This window comes from Cyprinus carpio, chromosome A12, assembly GCF_018340385.1.
Source record: "Cyprinus carpio isolate SPL01 chromosome A12, ASM1834038v1, whole genome shotgun sequence".
Classification (NCBI taxonomy): domain Eukaryota; kingdom Metazoa; phylum Chordata; class Actinopteri; order Cypriniformes; family Cyprinidae; genus Cyprinus; species Cyprinus carpio.
In genome coordinates, this window is record NC_056583.1 from 21,018,336 (window position 1) to 21,042,109 (window position 23,774).

Sequence of the window (23,774 nt, forward strand, 5' to 3'; positions counted from 1 at the left end):
GAATGACGAGTCATACTATTAATACATTTCAACATTTATTTTTAATGACATTTTTGTTGTACTATAAACTATTTTTTATACTGTGCAGTAAAATCCAAATCCTAAAGCAAAACCAGTATGCATATGCATGTACTTGTGTGTGCATGCATGCATAGGTGTGTTGTTGCCAAAAGGCTCTCTGTACAGCAGACTGGTGGATGTCAGGTGGCAGCGTCACCCATAACAGAGACTGAGCTCAGCTGCCGCTCCGAGTAGTTACTTATTCTACTCCAGTGCACATTAAAAGAGCCTCGCAGTCAAGCCAAGCAACAGCACCCAACCTGACAGCATAACACACACACCCCACAGCCTGTGGAGAAAACACACAAGTCTCGCAGGAAAGACACGTAGTGTGCCAGGTCTTTAACAGGCACACAAAAACACGTTAACACTGAAGCAGGGACATGAATACATGCTTTCACACAAATATGCTGTCGAATGCACGGGCGCTATCACCCAGGTCTCATCTGGCATTGAAAAAGGCTAAAAATGTAAAGCAAAACTATTTGAAACTGCTAAAGAACATGGTTGGATATTAGAGTGATGTCATGTGCTTCAGAATGATTGGACGAATGAGTACCTTGCTTGCGACTGGCTGTTAAATCAACATGTCATTTTGGTTTTGGACTTGGAAAAATGACAGTTCTAAGTTGTCATCCATTTCTCAATCTCTCCATATCTTGCTCTCCTCGTGACTGGTCGTCTACGCATTGGGAAGATGGTATGGAGGATAGACGGAGAGATGTCAAGCCAAGCTGTGACCACTACCCACATATGGCCTGTTCATCAATCAGCTTAATCAAGCAGCAAGCAGAAGCAAAGATGCCTAATTGCCAACCGCACTCGTCAGCCAGATTCTTTTGCCGAAAGCGATCCAGATTCAGCTACGGTGGAAGAAAACGCAAAAAGAAGAAATCACAGATTTTGCCATGATGTTTGTGATAAGCGGGCACATTTCAGAGAAAAAGAGCACTGAAGTAAAAAAAAAAAAAAGATAAACATGGCTTTAGTCATAGCTAAAAAAAAAAAAAAAAAAAAAAAAAACACAGTTATAGCACTGTATTGAGTACATTATTGCTTTTATAAAATAGTTACTAAAAATACAAAATATTAAGGACACAATTTTTCATTAAATTATATATTTGATGTATTTTACATTTTTTTAAATATACAGTATTTTCAATATTTAATTATACTGTGTATTTAATAATGCAAATATTGAGAACATTTTTGAGCACACTTTCAAAATCATTTTATAAAATACTTCTGAGTTGTACGGCTTTCTTCCCCATGTCTATTAGATTTGAGGTCACCTATATGCAAGTGTCCTCATAAAAGTTATTTAAATTTGAGGACAAAAAGGACCAAGAAGAAATATTATAAATGAATTGTCTTTAAGCAGGAAATTTTCTGTGTCTCCTTCTGAGGCGTTGCTGTTTTTGTCTCAGAGAGAGAGAGAGAGCTTTTCTGAACACATGAGGTTCCTTGAGGGAGGAAGAACTCATGGAGAGCTTCCTGTTTTCCAGATCAAACCCTCTGGGACTTTCGAGGGGGAACAACTACACTCACAAAATGCAGAAAGAGGGGGAAAGTGGGAGATTATTCCCCTGTTCCTCGCTTCTAAAGCCCCTTGTGCACCCTAGCTTAATTTCCATCCTTCTTTCATGGGATAAACACTTGCTTGTCGCAACGGCGGGATAGCTTTTGTCTGTTCTTTCTTTTTTCCCCATTTTTTTTTTCTTTGCCATTCTGTCTTGTTTTCTTTAAAGGCAGTGACTGACAGCTGACATTCTGATATTTATTATTGAGGAGGAGACTTTTGATGCTATCTGGCCATGCAGAAATATAAAATCTACACGGTCCAAATGTCAAAGACCGAATATTTTCTCCTGTTTTATATGAAATGACCTCTTGTGATGCTTCTCTTATTGTGCACGGGGCAGTTTGCGGCCTGCCGGCGATATGCATGTGCGGACACAGATAGGACCAAACTCTGTTGTTTCGGAAGAGGCTGGGATAAAGAAAAAAAGCCGGGAAGCTTTCCGGCCTCACAGAGCAGGGGGATTCGGGATAAAGCAGGAAAATCAAATGACTCTGGCATCGGCGTGATCCTACGTGCTAAACTTGGACTCAATTCAAGAAACGAAGAGAGATGGATGGAGAGAGAGAGAGGAACAAAAGAGCAGGCCGATGGCTGTAGTCAATTTTCATATGAATGGCAGGTTTAACATATCTCTAGGGGAAAGGGCAGCTCTCGCAGGCTTGGGCGACGTCCAGAGGTCCAGAGCTCTCTCGTGCACCCGCATGCTGAAGAGGGCACGCACACACACAGTGAAACTAACACACACACACACACACACACACACACTGTGTTTCTATAATGAAACTATCATGTTTCAAAGTCCTGACAACAGCATAGAGAGGAGCAGAACAAGACGATAATTTCATTAGGCCAACTCATAATGAGGAGCCTTTCACCACCAAAGAGGGGGGCAATCTTGTGAATCGCACACCCTTCCTCACAAGGTAACAAAACAGAAGGCCACCATACAACATGTCCTACCCAGAGAAAAAATAAACAAAGAAATTTAGAAAAGGAATAATAGAAGTAGAACTAGACTACACGTTATGAAAAAACAAATCTGTAGAAAAAACTGATAATGCCCTGGCAGAATATTATCAGGACATTTTCTGGCTGGTTGCTAGGGTGGATATGGCTTGGGACCAGGCATTTTTATTTTATTTTTTTTATGCCTGTTTTATTCTAAAAGAACGGCTAGAATTTGAATTGAATTTAAACTGAGATAGCAAACAGGATGCAGAATTGCAATTCGAATTTGAATGTAAGAAAATAGAATTAAAATAGATTCAAATTGAAATAAATTCGTATAGCCTTAGTTGTAAGTTTGAACTACAAAAGCAAAGTTTTACATACTTTGTCAGAAAATTTATGGGTAACACTTTGTCTTTGTTACACATGTTGCATGTACTTACTATTATAATAACAATTAATTATGCATAACCAAACACAAACAACACAAAAACAAACCCAAATTAATAAACATAACCAAATACTTATATGTACTGAAAAAAAAAATCACACAATACTAAAATGCATAATTACACTGTAACAAAGACACCTTAAAATAAAGTGTAACCAATGTATGATAGATAGAATGATAGAACAACAGAAGGATAGAACGATGGATAGATAGCAAACACCTCTGAAACACCAATAACATTCTCAAGCTGTTGGTTTAATACCAATTTGTATTTGAAATTCTGTTTTTCTCTGTGTGTGTCGTATGTTATGCTGCTGTTGTTTGATCATTGAAGGAAAACAACAGTTGCACGGGTTTTTTGCAACTGGAGTCTCTCTCTCTCTCTCTCTCTCTCTCTCTCTCTCTCTCTTATATCTGCATGAAATTAGAATTATATAACATTTCCTTAGACTGACATAAGGTAAAGTCAAATCTTATAGCAGGTGTACACACAATACCTTTTTTTAGGCTGCTGGTCGTTCCCTTTCTTTTTCTTTTTTTTTTTTTTTTTTACTTGAGAGAGTCATTACGGCTGGGCTTAATTCTTATTGTACTTTATTTATTTCTCTCTTTAGTCAGCAGGAGGAATTTGCATACTTAATTGATCAATATGCTTGGTGTTCCTTTTGCACATCTGCCAGGCTGCTCCCTACTGCCACAGTCTCTCATTCCTCAAAGTGACAGCTCTCTCAGCCTCACACACACATACACACTAACACTCTCACTCCCGCTCGCTTTCCAGCATGGACACTCATTCACCGAGCCTCAATGGCCCTGGGTTTCAAACAATGGTTCTTCAACGCGCCAGACGTTTAAATGGACTGATCCACAATGGACAAAGAGTGTCGGGTTGCAATTTACTATTCTTAATTTGTTCAGCGGTTCAGATCTTGTATATGGACTTACGTGCTAACTTAAAGCATTTGTGTGGGATTTCTTAATACGGATGTTCTTTATCGAGTACTATTGTGTGTTTTCCATCTTTGTCTGTGTCATAACAAAACGGGCCACACTGACAGCCCTTATCAGTCCGGTGTCAGAGACCATGAATCTCACACTCACAAGTCGCCTGAATTTCGTCTCTGTTGCTTCCAGGAACTTCCCTTCAACATACAGTGGGATCCAAAAGTCAGAGACATTTAGTGAAAATTCATCCATTTGCAGTCTTTTTCATTTAATATAATTTTTGTTAGAAAACTTTTCAGAATCTTAAAACTTTAAATAAATAAATATTTTGATTTTAATTTTATTTATAAAATAAAATAAAATTAAATTAAATTAATTCAATTCAATTCAGTAAATCCCAGATTTTATCATTTTCTTTTTCTTTTTCTTTTATTTTTTATTAGTATTATTTGTTGGACCTCATTGTATGTTTAAGACAAATGTACGTGTCCACTTGGGTCTAACTCTCCACTTCAAGAGATCAATGTAGTTTACGCTTAATGATTTGTTTCCTCTGCTTCCTGTCATATGAAATACTTTTTAAAACTGTGGTTTGAGGGGAAATTGGATCTGGGGTTTTGGAGCTGTTAGCTTGTTAAAATAAAAAAAAGAGAGGGAAAAAAAATCCTCATCTCTAATCGCTGCCAAAGTTTGTCGTGTTGCTACTTTTTGATTGATGCCTCAGCCAAGTCTGTCATTTCCTCAATTAATTTGCTTGCAGGAAGAAAGAGACTCTCTCCACTGCAAAGCCCTTATGAGACTCTAAATATAGGAGCTCGTCATTTCAGCGTGAAACTTAGACGCACCGCTATTGTCATCTCTGCAAAGAAAAACTTTAATTTGATCAGAATTCCTCAAGAGGAGTGTTAAATTAATTTGAACAGGGTTGGAGGGGAGAAAAGGGATGCACAGTGACTTTGAGAAAAGGGAAATGAAATAGAATTATACGGGAAGCAATGAGTGCTGACTGCACACTTTCTGTCTGGGTTGGCGCTACTAAACATCTCTTTCATATCCAACTCGGGCTAAATAAATGCCAATATTCACCTTGAGAGTATCATCATAAAGAAGACGCTCTCCGGAGACTTCCCAGAGGTATAGAGCGCTCTTAGTCGCAGGAGTGCTCGGGAGGAAGGGGGAGAAATATGGCTCTTCTCAATGATTTCCTCGTTCTAAGTGAGCAGTCACTCTGTGAAAGTGTCAAGGATAAAAACCAAACACCACAAATAACAGAGAAATGACTTCAGAGAGAGAGTGAAGGCAGACAAAGATAAAGATTCACATGACTGCTTTTAATTTGAGTTTGAAAAATACAACCTGTTTCCTCCCAACACCCCTAAATCATCTTCCATCGATCCAGTCTAAATCTGACAACCTTTGCTTCTAAAAAGCCGTATAAAAACCCCAGGCTTGCTTGCACAGAGAAACGACAGTCCTAAACACTTATCACCTGATGGGTGACCTGTGTGCGGTCAGGGCGAAGACTTTGTCTGGCAGCACAACAGAAAGAAACTGATTGGGATTGAAAAAAAATAGATGGAAAAGTTACACAGATGAGATCAGATGGAATCTGTAAGAAGGGACATTACAAAATGAGAAGTTCTCAACAATGTTTTGAACTGTGCTTAGCTTTGGCCCAAGATCCCAAATCCTTCAATCAAAGCTCAGATCTCAATATCAACTCAAGCATTTCTCATTATATCTCCCAATACCAAAGGCTTTCAGCTGCTATCCAAATTCATTTTATTGTCATTAGTATCAACTGAATTTTAGGAGAAACATCTGAGACAAAGTCGATATCTAAATGAAATACAACTGAGGACTCACAACCAGAGCAGAACAGCTTAGAGATAAAGGCAGGATAGACGCAAACCCATCCATGTACCTGTGTTGTCTAGCAGGCGGGTTGCTAGAGTGATTTCAGATTTGCTTTTAATTGTTTCGTTCTGGATTCCACGCTGAGCGGGTCTTTGTGTTGCTGGCATCACAGCAATCTCCTCTCATTATTGTTGTGAAATAGGTTTTGGCAAGGCTCAGTAAATAAAATACAGACTGACAGGAGGACGGGAGGGAATTAGCCTTCCTACCAATTAGACTAGCCTTAGGCTGTACTTTTAACTGCAGATGAATCCCACAAATCGCTGAAATGATCCTGTCACAGACCCCTGATATGAAAACCCCACTGTGCAGTGTGGGAGAGTGGAGGAGAGAGGACAGGAGAGGAGAGAACGGAACGGAATGGGAAAGAGGGAGCGCCGAGCCGAGAGAGGAGGGGAGTGTTAGGGAAGCTGTTTTAATGAGTTGGGGAGGGTTTCCAGGCGGGGGCCGCACCTCACAGCTGGGGCCCTGTTGATTGACAGGTTGGTTCAGGTTCTCCAGCCAGTGGGGCCAGATGGAAAGAACAGGAATCTGCTTAAAATGCAGCAGTTTTATGCTCTCGATCCTACTTCCCAGAGAACGGAAATTCCCAAATTGTCTCACCTCCTACCTGTAAAAATTATTTTCCATAATAAATGCAAAATATGCTTCTTGTTTGCCAAGAATCCATTTTTCCCCCATAGCCCCGGAAACGATTTATTACAGGAGTTGGTTGGTTTAAAAAAAAAAAAAAAAAAAAAAAACACAATTATAGCTGAAACAAAATGTCATCTTCACATGCCGTGAAGCTTAAAAACAAACACATGCAGGAGAAAGAGGAAAATCAGAAGTAGAATGAAAACGTCGTACTCCGCCAAACGTGTAACCCAAGTCAAGAGCGCAGGGGGATATAAAGCTTCCACAGTCATCTGGGAAGTGAATTTTAACCAGATTTTTCCTGAATTTGGCGCGAACACAAGCTTTATAGTGTTTCAAATCTGAGCTCCCAACTGAGGATTCTCGAACACGCCAAACTTTTCAGCGGTACGTGAGTCTCACCCTTCACTTCCTGTGCTCCTTCAGAAACACTTCCTGTTTTGTGTGCGTGTGTGGCAGCTCATGTTTTCTCAGCCAGAGATGTTTGCTTGCTTTAGCATTGATCTCATCCTTCCGTGGCGTGCGGTATCATATGTGCACGTATATGTGTGTGTGTGTGTGAAGAGGTCATGGAACGCCACCCTGAGATCAGAAAGGTCACGACTAGCCGAGACAAAACAAAGCACACATGCGTCTCTCCGCCTCTCCAACTGCACAAAAATGAAAAAATAAAAATGCCATTGCCATAATAGTAATACCATGATGTTTGATGACTTACAGTATAATTTAAAGTACCATAGTTACTGACTATATATAAAAAAATCTAAATATGCATTTATTAATATCGATTTATTTATTCAGTAATTTGAGTAATATATATATATATATATATATATATATATATATATATATATATATATATATATATATATATATATATATATATATATATATATATTGTTGTAAATGTTATTTATTTTATAATTTTATATATAACATTTACAAATTTTATTCTGTTCACAATTTCAAGTCAATGTAATATTTTAGAGCAGTGCATAACAAGAAATATTTATATTCACTTCTGAAATTTCCATGACTTTTCCCAGGCCTGGAAATCATAATCGACAATCCCTGCCATTTTTTGTTTTCTCTCTCTTTTTGTTTTCTCAGTTTGAAATCAACTCATAAAACTTCCTTAAGAAAGACTTAATTTTAACTCTCACATCTCAATTCCTTTCCTGCAAATTCCTCTTCCCCTCCATGATTCATTGTTCTTTTCAGGTCAGAATTAATGCAAATCCCTGTCACAAATCGCTAAATAATGCAGCCAGGACAATAAATTTGTCCTTATAACACTTAAGGATCTGTCCCGTTGGGAGTCATAGAGTATCGAGACAAGGTGTAGGGTTGGGGGTAGGCCACCACACTGTTCTTTATCATGACAGATCTCCTTTGCACACTAATTTTCTTGTTAAAGAAGAGAGAACAGACTTAAATCTTCTCTTTTCCCCTCCCTGCTGCCGGTGCTTGTCAGCTAAAGCTCACATTAAGAAACAGAGCAGTCACATTAGCCCATATTACCATCTAACCGGGTCACTTCACACTTACTGAAGAAATATCTTACATCGCTCTGAATCAATCACCAAAGCGGATTTCCATCTTGCGCACCAAAAGGCCATCTTTAACTAGTATGTGCCTCAGAAACTTTTTTTTTTTTTTTAAATATCTGGCTTTTTTGGCCTCTCTCTCGCATTGACGCTAACAGCAATAGTTGCAATAGCGTACGGGCCAATGTTTCGCTTCACAGACGAGAGACGAAGGTCGAAGCTGTCATTCCGCTCTTCAATAAACTAAACGAAATTAGGCATCGTGCCCGTTCTTTCAGCCGGAATCGATCGCAGAAGACTTAATAAAAAACACGTGAGAACGGTATCGAGGGCTTAAAGATGAATTTGCTTCCAATTCAATTTTTACAGTGTTAAATTTATTGCACCTGCAAATAAGGCCTGTTGCGAGTCGAGTCTATGAATTTGAGGGAATCTAAACGGAAGTGAGAAACACGGCTAAATCGCCGCCCTCCTCTTTGACAGATGTGCTTCAAAAAGGACGGACTAGAGAGGAGGCAGTAAAGTAAAGAAGACAGAAAGAAAGAAAAGACTCCAGCTCTTCACCCTCTTAATAGACAGCTGTGAGGAGAAACGGGGAAAAAAGGAGAGAGAAACGCACTCATTTTCTCTTCCGACGGAGAGCACGGAAGCGCTCAGCGGGAAAGAGCAAGAGAGAGAAAACTGCAGGCCGCCGAACGCGCCGCCGCGGTGGATGAGATGATGAAAGTTGTCAGGGTTCAAATTTACTCATACGCTCACTTACGACATGATTGATTTTCCTTCAGAGTTCTTAAACACACGATTGTCTTCCTTTCTGCAGGCTAAGCTAATGTGTTAGCCAAACTCTTTCTCAGAGCACCTGTTTTTTTCTTCTTTTTTTTTTTTTTTTTTTTTTTGCTCTCTCCTCACTGTCTCCGGCCAGTGGGAGCTTTGACACATAGTAGAATGGAGCCAAATGACTGGGATGAGTTTGAAAGCGTAATTTTCCATCTGTCAGTCACCGGACTAAAAGGAACAACTTAAGCAGCCGTCAGAAGGGTCTGCGGCAGGTCACCCCTGAAACAAGAGTCGGCTTTGTCCTCTGAGTGGACACGATATGACGGATGAAAATCTGATTCGGGAAGGTGACAGAAATGACGAGAGTCAAATTGATAGCCAAATCCTCAATTTTAACATTTTGAAATGCAGATGCACACGTCTTGGCTAGTTTAAAAAAGACAACTTCAGGCAAAATTAAAAATTCTGTCATCATTTATTCATCCTTTTCTTTATGTCATTAAATATAAAAGGAGAAGATTTTGAAGAATATTCAAGCCATCAATCCAAGCAATAAAAGTGGAAAGTTATATATATATATATATATATATATATATATATATATATATATATATATATATATATATATATATATGTATGTATGTAACTGTCCACTTTTAATTCAATTACCAAACTCAAAAAATCAAAAAAGAAAAAAAAAAAAAAAAAATAAAAAGAAAAAAAATACACAGACCATAAAACCATTATAGAAATATGCTGTGCGACTTTTGCTCTATAATACATGTCTTCAGAAACAATAAAAAAAAAAAAAAAAAATTGTGAGAAAATCTGCAAATTTACAAATTTGACATTTTTATCAATAAAAAATAAATAAATAAATAAATTTGGAAAAACTTGAAAACACAAAATTGTGTGATCTAGTTTTATGGTACTTTTTATTTATTTAAATTACCAATGAAAGTTGGCAAAAAAAAAAAAAAAAAAAAACTTTTTTTTTTTTGTTCTCCTGAAGAAATAAAGTCAAGGTTTGAATCAGCATGACAAAGAAATAATACATGGCCTTAATTTCATAATACAAGTCCTTATTTATTTATTTTTTCATGGTAGGTGCTTTGAGAATGGAACCAGTTATGGTTTATTGAATTATTAAGAGAAAATAAATAAAAAAGAAACACGTTAAAAAAATCTTTCGGTTCCAGTCAATCACTCTGAAACATTAATGAGGCAGGCAAGAGTGCCATAAAACCAGATATAGGCAACAATAGTGAATTATAAATTGATATTGATTTTTCTCTTCCTTCACAATAAGACGGCCAGGTAATCGCGTGTTACCACATGTAAAGTGCACTTTCCTGGCAGAAGCAAATACCAGCGTTCAAATATACATGAGATGGCCTGGATTTATGACCAATCTCATTTCACAAACAAAAAGAAGGGGACGGAGCGGAAGGGACACACACACAGGGACACAGTGTGTGTGGGGAGTCCACAAGACTTTATTGAAGCTTAGAGGGAGACCCCGCAGTGCACCGGTTTGATATGTTACCTTGTTAGCATCGCTAAGAGGAGCATAAATATTTCTTTATTATTTGCCAGGGCAGTCCTGTCACCCCTAATAGACAGGCCACATGGAGTCAACACCACATTAGCCGCCTCTGGACCCAACAATTATTCACAGAAAAAAAAGAGAGAGATTGAAAGAACCTAAATAAAGATTTATCCTCCATATTAATAAGCAAAACCTGACAGCACATATGCATGCTCATGGGTAAAGATGAACGCTAAATAAACTGTAAACACCAAGCTGCGCTTTTATTGGATGTGTTTGGGTACAAACGACTGTTGTTGTTTTTTTGTCCCAAGACAAACTCAGACATAGCCTGCAATTACTATTGGCATTTTACATGTAAATATTTAACACTTCACAGCTACTTTGGCCCTAAAAGGCCATTAGGTATGGCTTCAGGCCCCACGGACAGACTCTCGGAGGGAAGCTACTCCACAGAGCTCCCCGGCTTTATTGGATTACAGTTAACACAAATCTCTGCGTCGGAGTGTGTGAGACGGAGGACCCAATTTGAGGCGAGAGAGAGCGTGCGTTCACGTGTGGGTGACAGGGTAATGGCGGCTACAGCAGAGGGGTTGTCATTAAGTGGTCTGTCCCTGCCGGTGAGGGCCCTTTTGTCAGGTTAACTGATAGTTTTGGCCTGCAGTTCATTAGGCAGACGCATTAGCTTCAGTCACACGGACAATAGTGCGGCCTTCTGCCTGATATGTTAATCTGAGACGCCCGATACAGCGTCTAATTAATCTGTACCACCGCTCATGTAGTCTCTTTCTCCCTACGTGCACTTTAAAATACTGGGGTAGAACTATTGATTAAGGAAAACTGTACGAAAACAGAGTAAGTCAGACTAGCCTTACAATTTTTTTTTAATAAAAAATAGTGGTGTATCAGACGAAAACACCATCTATACTCTGGAATGATGACCATTCAGTAACATAGTGCTACATGGTAAATAAATAAAACTGTACAATAATTATTATAAAATTTATAAACAATCAATTATAAATAATCCAGAAATATATGCAAACATTATAAGATTAAAACAGCTTTTTAAAACGACTAAATGTAAATGTAAAATAAATAAATATATATTTATGTACTTTAGGACACAACAATTGTTCAAAGAAGCTGAAAAAAAGTCCTGGTGGTCTTCAAACATAAAAAAAATAATAAAACAAATTCATAAATAAAGTAAAAATATAATAAAATAATAATAATAATAATATATTTTTTTAAGTTTTTAATTTTAATGATGCAAAAATGATAAATATATAAATCATTCTATAGAAATATTATAAGATTAAAATAGCTTTTTTATAAAAAAAGTAAAATAAATTTAAATAAACAAATATTCCAGAAATATTATAAAATTTAAATAGTATTTTTTAAATGTTTTATATAAAACTAACTAACTAACTAACTAAAATAAAATAATAAAAAAATAATGAAAAAACTTTAGGGAAAAGGTTGCTCACCGAAGATAAACACAAACAAAACAAATTTATAAATATATTTAAACAAAAATGTTTTTTTTTTGTTTTCATTATTTATCATCTATAAAAAAACAGAAGCAATTAAAAAATAATGAAAAGATGAGAGGTAAATATGGTGATATAATAGTATAGTACTACAATAGCTATAAACAAACAAACAAACAAACAAACCTTTGGGTTTACAAAAATATTACAAAAAAATAATAAAATAAATTGATAAAGTGCAAAAAAAAAAAAAAAAAAAAAGAAGAAGAAGAATTAAAAAGGAAGTCTAGTATGTAGAAGAGGTTTCTGTAGGCAGCCCTGTTTATTTTTCATCCTAAAGGTAAAAAACAATGGGGATAAAATGAAAGGTGGGTAGTGGGGGATGAAAAAAGCAGAAAATCCCTCACAGTGGTGCGCAGGGTCTTGCAGAGCTTCAAACGCGATTGTCTGGGAAGACAAGGGGCAGTTCATTTCACAGGCGCAATTAACCGCCTGAAACACTATCGACCGACAAACGGCTGTTTGTTCAACAACTCTGTGTGTGAGCTAGACGCGCGAGCACGTGACAAAACACTAACAACAGGGAACTGAAGCTTTCTGTGGAGGAGAACGGCACTCCCAGACACCTCTACAGGCTTCAGCTGAGACCCTGCCTGCGTCACAACACCTGAGAGAAAAGACGAGGGGAGAAAAAAATGGTATGAAAGTGGTTTCAGGACCTCTACAGGAATGTAGATATGTCTTCTTAACCTCACAAATGATTACAGGTGTTCCCTGCCTGGCTGTAAACAGCATATTTCCCTTTGTACCACTGCTTCTCGCCAGCCATGCAGAGAATGAATAAAGACAGCGAGAAAATCTGTTTGGAAACTGCCATGTCAAAGCCTGCATTACACAATAAAGGGTCTCTTTCTCTCCCTCGAACAACTGTCAAGGTACACAGCAGAGGAAAAAAAAGTGCAAAGGAAGCGGCGGTACAGCGATGTGTTCCTTGCCAAGGAGATTAGCTCATTGTGGTGCATATAGACAGCTTGGGGTGTATTTATTTGTGCTGCTTGCTCACATTTGGGGTTAGTGATGTGAACTTTGACAAGTCCAGAGGTGAGCTTTTATAAGTATTTGGACTTACAACTTCACAAAAAAAAAACTTCAAAAAAAAAAAAAAAAAAAAAAAAAAAAAAAAAACAGAAAAAAAACCTGATATATAATAGAAAAGGGAGTCAAGCTATATATAGAAAGAAAAATATAAAAAAATATTCAAAATGTAATATATATATATATATATATATATATATATATATATAATATATATATATATATATATAATATGATAATAATAATAATAATAATAATAATAATAATAAATAATAATAATAATAATAATAATAATATGGAAAAAATGAACTTAAAATAATTTGGTTCATTATTATTATTATTATTATTATTATTATTATTATTATCTAAAAATTATATATATATATATATATATATTAAAAATAAACAAATATTAAAAATTAATATAGTTTCATTTGTATTCCTTTTTCAAGTATGCGCATATAAGTGTACAATCTAAAAACTAATTAAATAATTAAATACATACATGTGTCTGATTCAAGATCTTTATTTATTTATTTATTTATTTATTTATTTATTTTTTGGTAATGCCGACTGATTAAGTATATAAACAAAAATCTAAAACAAAAAAAAAACATATATGTTCCCAAAATAACCTCACATACACTCTGTATGCCACTGTATGCCAGATTCAAGCTCTCCCTCAGTCACCGCAATGACCTCTTTGTTCTGGAAACAATTATTTCTGGAAAGCCTGTCAATTTCATTATTTTTACAAGAAATCAATACACTTCACAAAGGTAATGGGCGATTCAATGGCGAGATGTTCACCTTCCTCTCTCTCTCTCTGTCAGGGCGTGAGTGGCCAGGCCGGACGGCCGAGAGCAGATGACAGATTCTGCTGGACGTGTAGCAGACAGTGTCGAGCGGAGGAGAGGAGAGGAAGGCGGCTGAAGGCAGGCGTGGAAAACGTCAACTCCTGCAGGCTCTAACGAGCCAAAGATGTCAGCCGCTACGAGTGTCCACTTGCCAACGAACAACTCGAGAGAGAGAGAGAGAGAGAGAGAGAGAGAGACAGAGAGAGAGAGAGAGAGAAAGAGAGAGAGAAAGTATGTTGGGTAGCACATGCTGGCAGACTCTCTAATCGGGTTTCCAAGGCATTCTCTATCTCTCTCTCTCTCTCTCTCTCTCTATTAGTCCTGAGATGGCCACAACCAGAAAATGGACACAACATTATTGTTAGTTGGCCAAAAACAACAACATTAAAAAACCAGGACTGCACATACATAATACAATCTCACACACCCACGCGTGCTGTGTGTCAAAACCCTGGCGTATTTCACCTCCCCCAGATGATAAATTAGCCGATCACTCATCATTAATTTATTTGAAATATATTAATCATATTTCTCATAGGAGAATCTCATATTCCTCTTCTCACATTCATCTTTGGTCTCCGGTGATTTTTTTTTCCCTTCCAGAAAGAGCGAGCGCAATCTACTGTCCTACTTCTCCCCACAGCGGTGCCATACGCTCCAGCGTTATTTAACTACGGCTTCAAAATACTTTCTGCCGCTTTCGAGCAGTACTTCCCAGATGGCCCCCGCAAGCTGTGCCAAAAATGCGTCTTGTCAACAGCCTTGAACTATGAGATCATATGGCGACAAGCGATAGGTCTTTATATCTCTTCTGCTTCAGAGTTCCACTGTCGTCTGACTGTCCAATTCATCATGAGCGAATATTGCTGTCAGAGCGATAGCGAGAGGAAGTACCTCGTACGGCTCTGATAAAGGGACGTGTCCGACATGCCGTGGCTCTCAGCAGCTCCGCCGAACAGCCGGCATTGAGCCCGAAACCGCCATTTTTGATAAAATAATTGAGCAAAGGGTATGGGCCGAAATGTTTCACAAAGCTCTCCCACGCATCTAACAAAAAGATTACAGAAACAAAAAAAAAAACATTCTGGTGTTCCCAGACAACAAAATACTATTGCTTAAAAGTTGCTCTTTTGGAAGCTCAGTGGAGTTCTCAAATGTGGTTCAATGCATCAGCTTTGACTCAGATGTTTCTCCTACAGCTCCTAATAAATGATAAAAAAGATGCAAATGGGAATAGCATAGCACAGATCATTTGGTCTTGGAAGACTTTGATGAGAATTGCTTGATTTTTAAAAAAAAGTTTACTTCAGTATTTTGCCAGACAATTCAAACTGAGATAGTCTGAGCACAGTTTGAGACATGTCTAAAAAAAATGCATTTGTGGGATAACTGGCTGTTTTATTCTCTAGAGAAGCAGATGTTTACCAAATCTCACTAATAGACACAACTGAGACAAATATGAGATATCATTCATGCCTTTCGGGGTTTTTGTTTTGTTTTGTTTTTTGTTTTTCACCTCAAAAGTGTCATTGTATCAGCTCAAATGTTTCTCCTACGATATTGAAAAAAAAGTCACAAATTAGAAAAACACTGCAGGGATAATTTGGTCTTGGAGGAATTTATTGAGAAATATTTGAGTTCATATTGCATATTGCGATATCTGACTCACTAGAATCAGGAGACATAATCAAAATGTCTAGGAGAAACAAATGAGACATCGATGAGATATTCATATAAGTTTCCACCTTAAACAGTCATTCTATCAGCTATGTCTTAGATGCTTCTGCTACAATTCCTAACTTTAAAAAAAATAAAATGTGAAAAGCACTGCGGGGGTAATTTGATCTAAGAATAATTTGATGAGAAATGTTTGAGTTTAAAATGAAATTTTTTGATTGCTGAGAAGATCTGAGCAGGGTTTAGGAAACATCTTCTGAAACCCACAAGAGTACTAGCCATTTTCCCTCAGGAAAATTTTTAGAAAGTTTTCACTTTCAACATTTAATCTCTTTTATGTCAAGGAGAAACAATTGAGACATTAATGAGATATCATTTGTGCTGTTTTCCACCTTAAAAGTGATATATATTTAAATTAGATTAGGTAGATTTTGAGGTAGATTGGGATTTTTAGGGTTAGGGTTGTTAGGGTTAGGGTTAGGGTTAGGGTTAGGGAAACAGCAACTATTTGGATTCTAATTGCAGAGGAGAAAAACTATAAACAGATAAATCATATACATTCTCAAGCTGCAAATATTTGCACAAACATGTATTCAGAAATATGAGCGCTGGCGCCAAATGTGAGATGTTTTTTTGAAAATGTGTTGATTTATTTCTCTGGCATTTTGTGCTGCTGGCATACAGGAATGAAGTCAAGTTTGATGAGGCTCTAAGCATATTTAAACGCCTCTTATGACTGCCACTACACCAGAGACAGTCACATCATTACAACTGTCACTCACAGCTCTTTACAGCATGTGTGTGTGTGTGAGAAAGAGTCTCAGGGTTACTAATGCAGGCCACATGTATAAGTGGTGCTGATGTATCGGGCTAATAAAACAGCTGCGCTCTCATTGGCCCTTGAAACGGAAAGCTGAGAGGGGGAAACTAGAAATCAGAAAAAACAAACAGTCACATCCAACCCAAAAACACTTTAACAACACCACAAAACGCAAAAAAACAGCAAGACAAAAGAAACGGAAGAAAAAAAAGGAAAAAAATGCAACAGGCCCAAATTGAACATTTGCCAGACATGATGGGAAAAAAAGGGCAATGTTTTCTGTTCTGTTTCCACATCCACGCTACCATGCTCCTCCCTGCGGACTCTGAACTGCATTTATGAATTATCTGACACTTTTTCTGACAACAAGAGCTCTGTGGAAATTTCAAGGCCTCTTTTTCTGACAAGCACGAATATCAATATTTGAATACATTGCCGATTTTTCAAAAACTTATGTTTCTTATGCACTGGAGCAGAGTTGAGTGCTTTCTTTTTCGAATTCCCTCGAGGGAGGAATTCAATGCTGTTGCATTTTATTCTGCTCGGAGTGACATCAGAAACTTGTTTCTGATGAAGTTAACTTCCTTCAGCTGCAAACACAGACCTGTCCTGGTAAATAATGATAAAAACACGAGAGCGTCGATTCATAAATTGACACGGCAAAGTAACGTACCTCTTAGAGATCATTGTAAGATATGCACGTCTTTGTGCGCGCTCGCATTTATTCTCCGTTTCGGAGGCAGAACAGCCGTCTTAAGGTTTATTTTGCCCTACAATCTTTCGTTTCTCTGACAACCTGAGATTCTGAGGCTGATTAGAAAGAACTTGTTAGGACAGGATCTGAAAAGCGCGGACTCCTCCTGCTAACAAGCGGGTGAAAAAAAACAATATAAAGACAACAAAACACAGTCATTAACATTTATGAGTGTTGCAGGTGTCAGTCAAGACGTGATATTAGAATAAAGTAATTTAATTTGAATGCAGAAGGTGTGCGTGCATGCGTGTGTGTGTAAGCCGTCGCTTTTTAATTTGCATGCCGGAGATTGTTTATACGGATCTTTAATAGGGACGTCAGCTCACTGGCAAACGTTCTTGAGCGCAACAAAGACAAATGTCACCGTATTTTCTATGAGCGATCATGTTTAATAACATGCATCATTAGCGATGGGATCAATACGGATGTAGCAGGCCTGTTCAAGCAAAACAAATATGACGAGCTGTAACTCCTCCTTCCTCTCTCAATTTATACCAGCAGAATTATGGGATGCATTCAGCTGGTGATTTATGTGTGAACCAGTGTTTGCTGTAAGGAACGAAACATGGATTACGAGGAGGTTACGGAATCCTCTTACGAAATGTATTTTTTAGTGTGCTTAAGCAGATTAATTCCCTCACACTTTTTGGGTTTAATCAGTGACGTACAATATATAGTGGCCGCAAGTCGAGTAAGCCCATTTGTTCGGGTTTTGAGAAGCGAGTTTGTGTGCTCCTCGTACTCTTGTTTCTCTTCTCTTCTCCTCCTCCTCCTCCTCCTCCTCTTCTCCCCCCAATGTCTGTCTGTGTGTGTGTTTGGGAAGGGAGAATCTCTTAAGCTTCTCACAGGCCGCTACCCTGTCTGATTCGGTCACTAATGATAGATTGCCCTGCCCTCCCCCTCTCTTCCCCTTTCACTTTCTCTCAGCGCTGGTGGAGGACTAAACCTCGACCCCTCTCTCCCGCCCGTCCCCCCCCGCGAGCTGCCTGTCTGCTCTCTGCTTAGACATCAGCCCTCCGTCAGCCTGTGGTCATCTCATTTTTCTCCAGTCAAACACTGGGGCTTCAACAGCAGCAGCACTGCGGGGTGGCCCTACACATCCTGAAACAACATCACATTTGTTTTGCCTCGCTTTCTTTCGTATTTTTAGCGGCTAAAACTTGTGGTTGAACAAAATGGGGTTTTCAGTGATCAGTGCTGAAGTCAACAGAGCATGGCAGCTCATGCAATGCCAAAATTTCCATATGAAATGCACAGATAAGTAAATAAATACTTTTTGAATATTCAAACTGTATATCATTCCAATTTAAACAACAAAAACTGATCAGACTGATTTCTTTAAGAAAATATTAAAATATTATGAATATTTGCCATAAGAAATTATTATTATTTTTTTTTTGTAAAATAATAGTATGGAAATGTTGGAATTTGAAAATGGGAATTACTACAATTAATCGATAATCTCAAAAAGGCTAAATTTTGTCAAATAATGATTTCTAGCAAATTTGAAACAATTATTGAAAGTCTCAATAGTAAACAATTTTTTTCCTAACTGAAAATGTTTTAAAATCTGAAAATCGTAATTATTAATAGATGAACTGCTATCAGCTGTTATAATAATCTCCAAACGGCCAAATTTGGACTAATTACAATTGCTAGTGCAATAAAATCTCAGACCATTATTAACCAATTTTTCCAAACTCCTAAAAAAAATAAAATGTTTTTATACTTTGGAAATGTTTTAAAATCTGAAAATCGCAACTATTAATTGATTACTCATCAGCGGCTGATATGATAGTCTCATATTTTCATTGCTAGAACAATAAAATCTAAAACTATTATTTAAATAGAAATACAATAATTGCATTTACTTTTTTTCCCCCAAAACTCCTGAAGGCAGAAAATGTTTATCTATCAGCACTGATTGAAAATCTGACTGAATTATCAGTTTCAAATCTTGCGTAATCATTTATCAGCCAAATGCCACAATCCCAAAAAAGCCACATATATCGGTCAAATGCAGCTTTTTTCAATCGCTTACACACTCAAGATTTTTATATTAGCACAAAATCACTAACCATTACTTCTGCATCTTTGAAAAGTGATTGAAAGCAGTTTATTATTCAATGCCAGTGACTGAAAACAAACGCAAACAAGAACTACCAGCTACAAGTGGTGACATTTAATCTAAAAAAAAAAAAAAAAAAAAAAAAAAAGTCAAACATCGGCCGATTAATCACTTTAGATGATAAATCGGTTGATCGCTTGTGTAAACAGAAAGAAAAAGTCTACTTAATTCCACACACTGTTCAAACCCATATGAATGTGTTTGCCACGTAAGCACATACTCATGCCGTGTACACTGCTTAATTCGAGGTAGTACGTGTGTCCTCTAATAACAGAGCAGGAATTGGTTTGGCGGGGTTGATATCCGGGTGTCTATCTGGAGTGACGAATCCATGAAGCATTTCAGACCATCTCCCCTTTTCAATTTCACTCGGTGCCTGTGAACCCAACATGGTTCTGATGCCTTTCACCCTTCAATGGACACACAGCCACCGCTAATCAGGATTACATCCTTCAGTCAACAGTGATTTCAATAAAAGAAAAGAGAGAGAGAGAGAGAGAGAGAGAGAGAGAGAGAGAGAAAGAGAGAGAAGGAAAGAAAAACAACAAAAATTATCATAAATATAGGAAGCTTGAGCTGGACTGGCGGCCCGGTTGTTGTCGAGATAGCAGAAGGTGATTAAAATCTCATTCGACGGGAATCCGACTGAGGCGCGCGGGTCAAATTGTGGAGGAACACACACACATTCACGCAAACACACACTCCCAGTACGAGCGAGTAAAGTGAAGATGATGGAACTCGCCCCTGAGTCGCATCTGATTGCACATGCACACACAAATTGGCACAAAGTAGATTCATGAACAACAAATCATTGCAGGAGGAGCCTGACCTCTTCAAAATGAGCCTTTGTTACAATCATTTCAGTCAGCGCTGCCGCCACAAGGTGCCTCATACTAATTTGCTGTCTCTGTGAGAGAAACTGTGCTGCCCCACAACAGGTTAACACACTAAAATGCTAACACGCTCACCTTTAAATGGATGTGACGTGTGACCTTATTCAAGGTTTGGATATTGAGCTAATAACTTCCTTCGTGAAACAAATTACCCAGTCTTGGCCTAACATTATTATTTTCTGTATGTTTAAAGAGACGATATTTAACAACAGTGCCAGCTGTGAGCGAGAGAGAGAGAGTGTATGTGTGTGTGTGCAAGCACCATCTGACTGTGTGTACGGTTTAATTACCACATCGACACGTGTAACTGATGCAATACCGCTGCTCGCCGGTGAAACCCCTGTACAAACACGCGTCACTGGGAAAACTCTTCCAAGATGTGTGCTTGAAAATCGGGGAATTGCTAACATGCAGGAAAGCGACTCTAGACTCGCTACCGCATGAAGCTAATAAACCGTTTCGGGCTAGCGGGTTAATGGCGAGACTGCAAAATTTGGACTTGGGGGCCGCAGTTGTTTTAGCTAAGCATCATTATCAATCCCTGGAGAGACCGTAAGGTGTAAAAGTGCAAGTCAATGTGTTCATTGTCCTTTCCGTCAAACGAGCGGGCGCAGGTTTGGTGACGGCAGGATCGGAAGAACTGTGAGAGCCGACTTGTTTTCTGAGCAATTAAAGTGTTCGGCTCAACAGGAGAGAAGGTGAAGTGGTCTGCCATTAAGCCTAGTTAGAGGGGTCGTAAAGCTAACCTGTTGAGGGACGTGAATGTGTGTGTGTTGAGGAGCTGTCTGGATTGTGTCAGGTTGTCAGGATTGGCCACTTTAACAGAAGGAAGTTAAGGCGGTGACTCACGAGGCCAGACACTTTGAGGAGATAATGTCCAAGTCTTTCTTTCACTGCTTTTCCCTCTTTCCCTCTCTCTCTCCCTCCCACAGGCCAATTAAAGCCTTGACTCACGGGAAAACTTGCCCAGGACTTCCTCTCCCCCCCACCGTTTCTGCTTAGCAACGTCTTGTCAACACACACAGATCCATTGCATTCTCCTCACTATCACTGGAATTATTGGAATGATTACGGTATTAAAAAACCTAGAAACTCGTTCTGAACATGTTTGTTTGTTGTGAGCGCAACTATGCTGTGTTCCATTCAACTCAGAAAAGCACAAACTTTTAATTGTAAAAGTCTTCTCATTAGAAAACGCAACCAAGAAATTAAATTTAGCCAGAATTTGGTGATACAAAGGGAGATGTGCCCTACGCTTAATGATCAACATCCATTTATCAAATAAGATGCATCAATTAGTCAGTAATATGAAGCCAGTTTAGCGAACAATTACAGAACATTTTTAAAATTAATACTTTTAGTCTGCAAGGATGCATGAAATGTATCGAAAGAGACAGTATAGAAGAATCCCAAAAATATTTACTATAGTTTCAACAAAAATACTGTTTGTCTGTTTTAGCTGTTTTAAACATTGATAACAATAAGAAATGTTTCTTGAGCAGAAAATCGGCATATAAGAATGGTTTCTGAAGGATCATGTGACACTGAAGCCTGGAGTAATGATTCTGAAAATGCAGCTTTGCATCGCAAGCATAAATTACTTTTTAAATTATATTAAAATAGAAAACAGATATTTTAAATTGTAATAATAGTTAACAATATTACTGTTTTTACTGTATATTTGATGTAAAAAATTGCAACCTTGGTAAGCATAAGAGAGTTCAGTCAGAAACATTAAAAACCCAAACCTTCCAACATAAGTTTATATTATCTATTATGCAGGTATATAAATGGAACAGCATTAGCATATCCTACCTGACTTAGCTTGTGTGGATAAAACTGGCTAAATCTGTTTACATTGTTGTTTTTGCTGGCGCAAAAGCATGCTCTGCCCATCGTGTTGGCCAGATGGAGAAACGGAGACAGAGGCATCCATCGCAGCTGGCTCTGATTACTGAGTGTCTATCCGTCCTCCAGCATCTTAAGTCATGCTTTGAGATATTGCTCGAAATCAGGAAGATCCGATGAAGCCCAGACAGATATAAGGTTCCAGACTTACTCGATCAATACTTGTCATTTTGGCAGCCAAAACTTTGAGTGCCGTAACGCTGATTCTGTTTGATAACGTAAACGATATACAAGGTAACAAACGTGAATGCGCTAATTCTTGCTTCTCAGCGCAAGCATCCTGGTCTTTACTCAATGATCTCCATCTAAACCCCTCACAAAAGAGCTAAAGGCTCTGTGACAATCTCACATTACACACATGTGAATATCTGAAGTGCTTTTGCCACCCACCCTCCCTGAGAATGATTTTCTTTCCCTTTTCTCCCCCTGGTCTTACTCTTTGGACAAGCAAGTTTGTGCCTGGAGGATTCTAACACAAACCGAGTGTCATTTGTCCTTCAGTTCTACCCACTCAAGTGGTGATTAGTTTGGTTTAGCTGCTGGCTAAGAAAGCAAACCAATACAGTAGACCAAACAAGAGACCCGACGCTGGAGGGCAGAGCGACGCTCTGATTGGCTGCTCTTCATTATGTCCAGCTGGAAGGTAAATAATCAACAAACACTCAATGAGGGACAGCCTGTTTCAGCCCACCACCTTAATCAACACTTAAGGAATCAAATTGGATTTGCCCTATCAGAGACAAATAGACTCCAGATTGTGTGTGTGCGTGCCTCTCTCTTTCATTGTAAGAGTGTCAGATATTTATCTTTGCTAAGTCAAAGCCGAAAACTACAGTGATGCATTATTTCTGTACTGTTACGATGTGTTTGCAATTTATACTTAAAGAATAAATAAATAATCCCATATAATAATATTATATAGAATTATTATATGTAAAATATATTTTTAATGTTATATACATTTAAGTATATAATTTGCAGATGCACTATATATATATATATATAGATATATATATATATATATAATATATATATATATATATATATATATATATATATATAGTGCATCTGCAAATTATATACTAGTCTGTATATAAAATAATAAAAATTAGCTTTTTTTGCAATAAATTGGATAGATAGATAGATAGATAGATAGATAGATAGATAGATAGATAGATAGATAGATAGATAGATAGATAGATGATTGATCAATAGATATGAAAATTATTAAATACTTGTAATAAATAATAACAGTTGTAATAATGATAATAATATATGATATAATAATAATAATACAAAATGAAATAAAAAACAATAATAACCCTAGACCAGTCTCTTTCAAAACATGTTTTGTGCTACATTCAAAATGTTTTGGGGTCGAAGATCATTGCAAAATGCTAATAACAGCCTTGGCTAGCAAAAATCATTGCACAACACCACATTATTTACAGCCAGTATTCAGTGCGCTTTATGCCAAGAATGTTATTTTTTTATTTTTTTTTCCTAAAAGAACAATTGATCACTATGATTTTTTTCCCATAACAAAGTGGAACAGCTGAGTTTGAGCAAGCCAATGTAAGTATAAACTAAAATCTAGCTATTATTCAGTTCGCAATGTTCTTGCATCAGAATGTGGGGTGGACGCAGAGCCTGTGTGTGTGTGTGTGTGTGTGTGTTGGGTCAGTTCCACTGAGTAATCCTGTAGGTCTGGCAGAAGAATGCCTTTTTTTAAAT

The 23,774-nt window shown here is 37.7% G+C and overlaps 1 pseudogene; it reads right to left on the reverse strand.

The window, feature by feature from the left end:
* Positions 1-23,774, reverse strand: part of LOC122133910 — a 97,209-nt pseudogene that overhangs the window by 56,268 nt on the left and 17,167 nt on the right.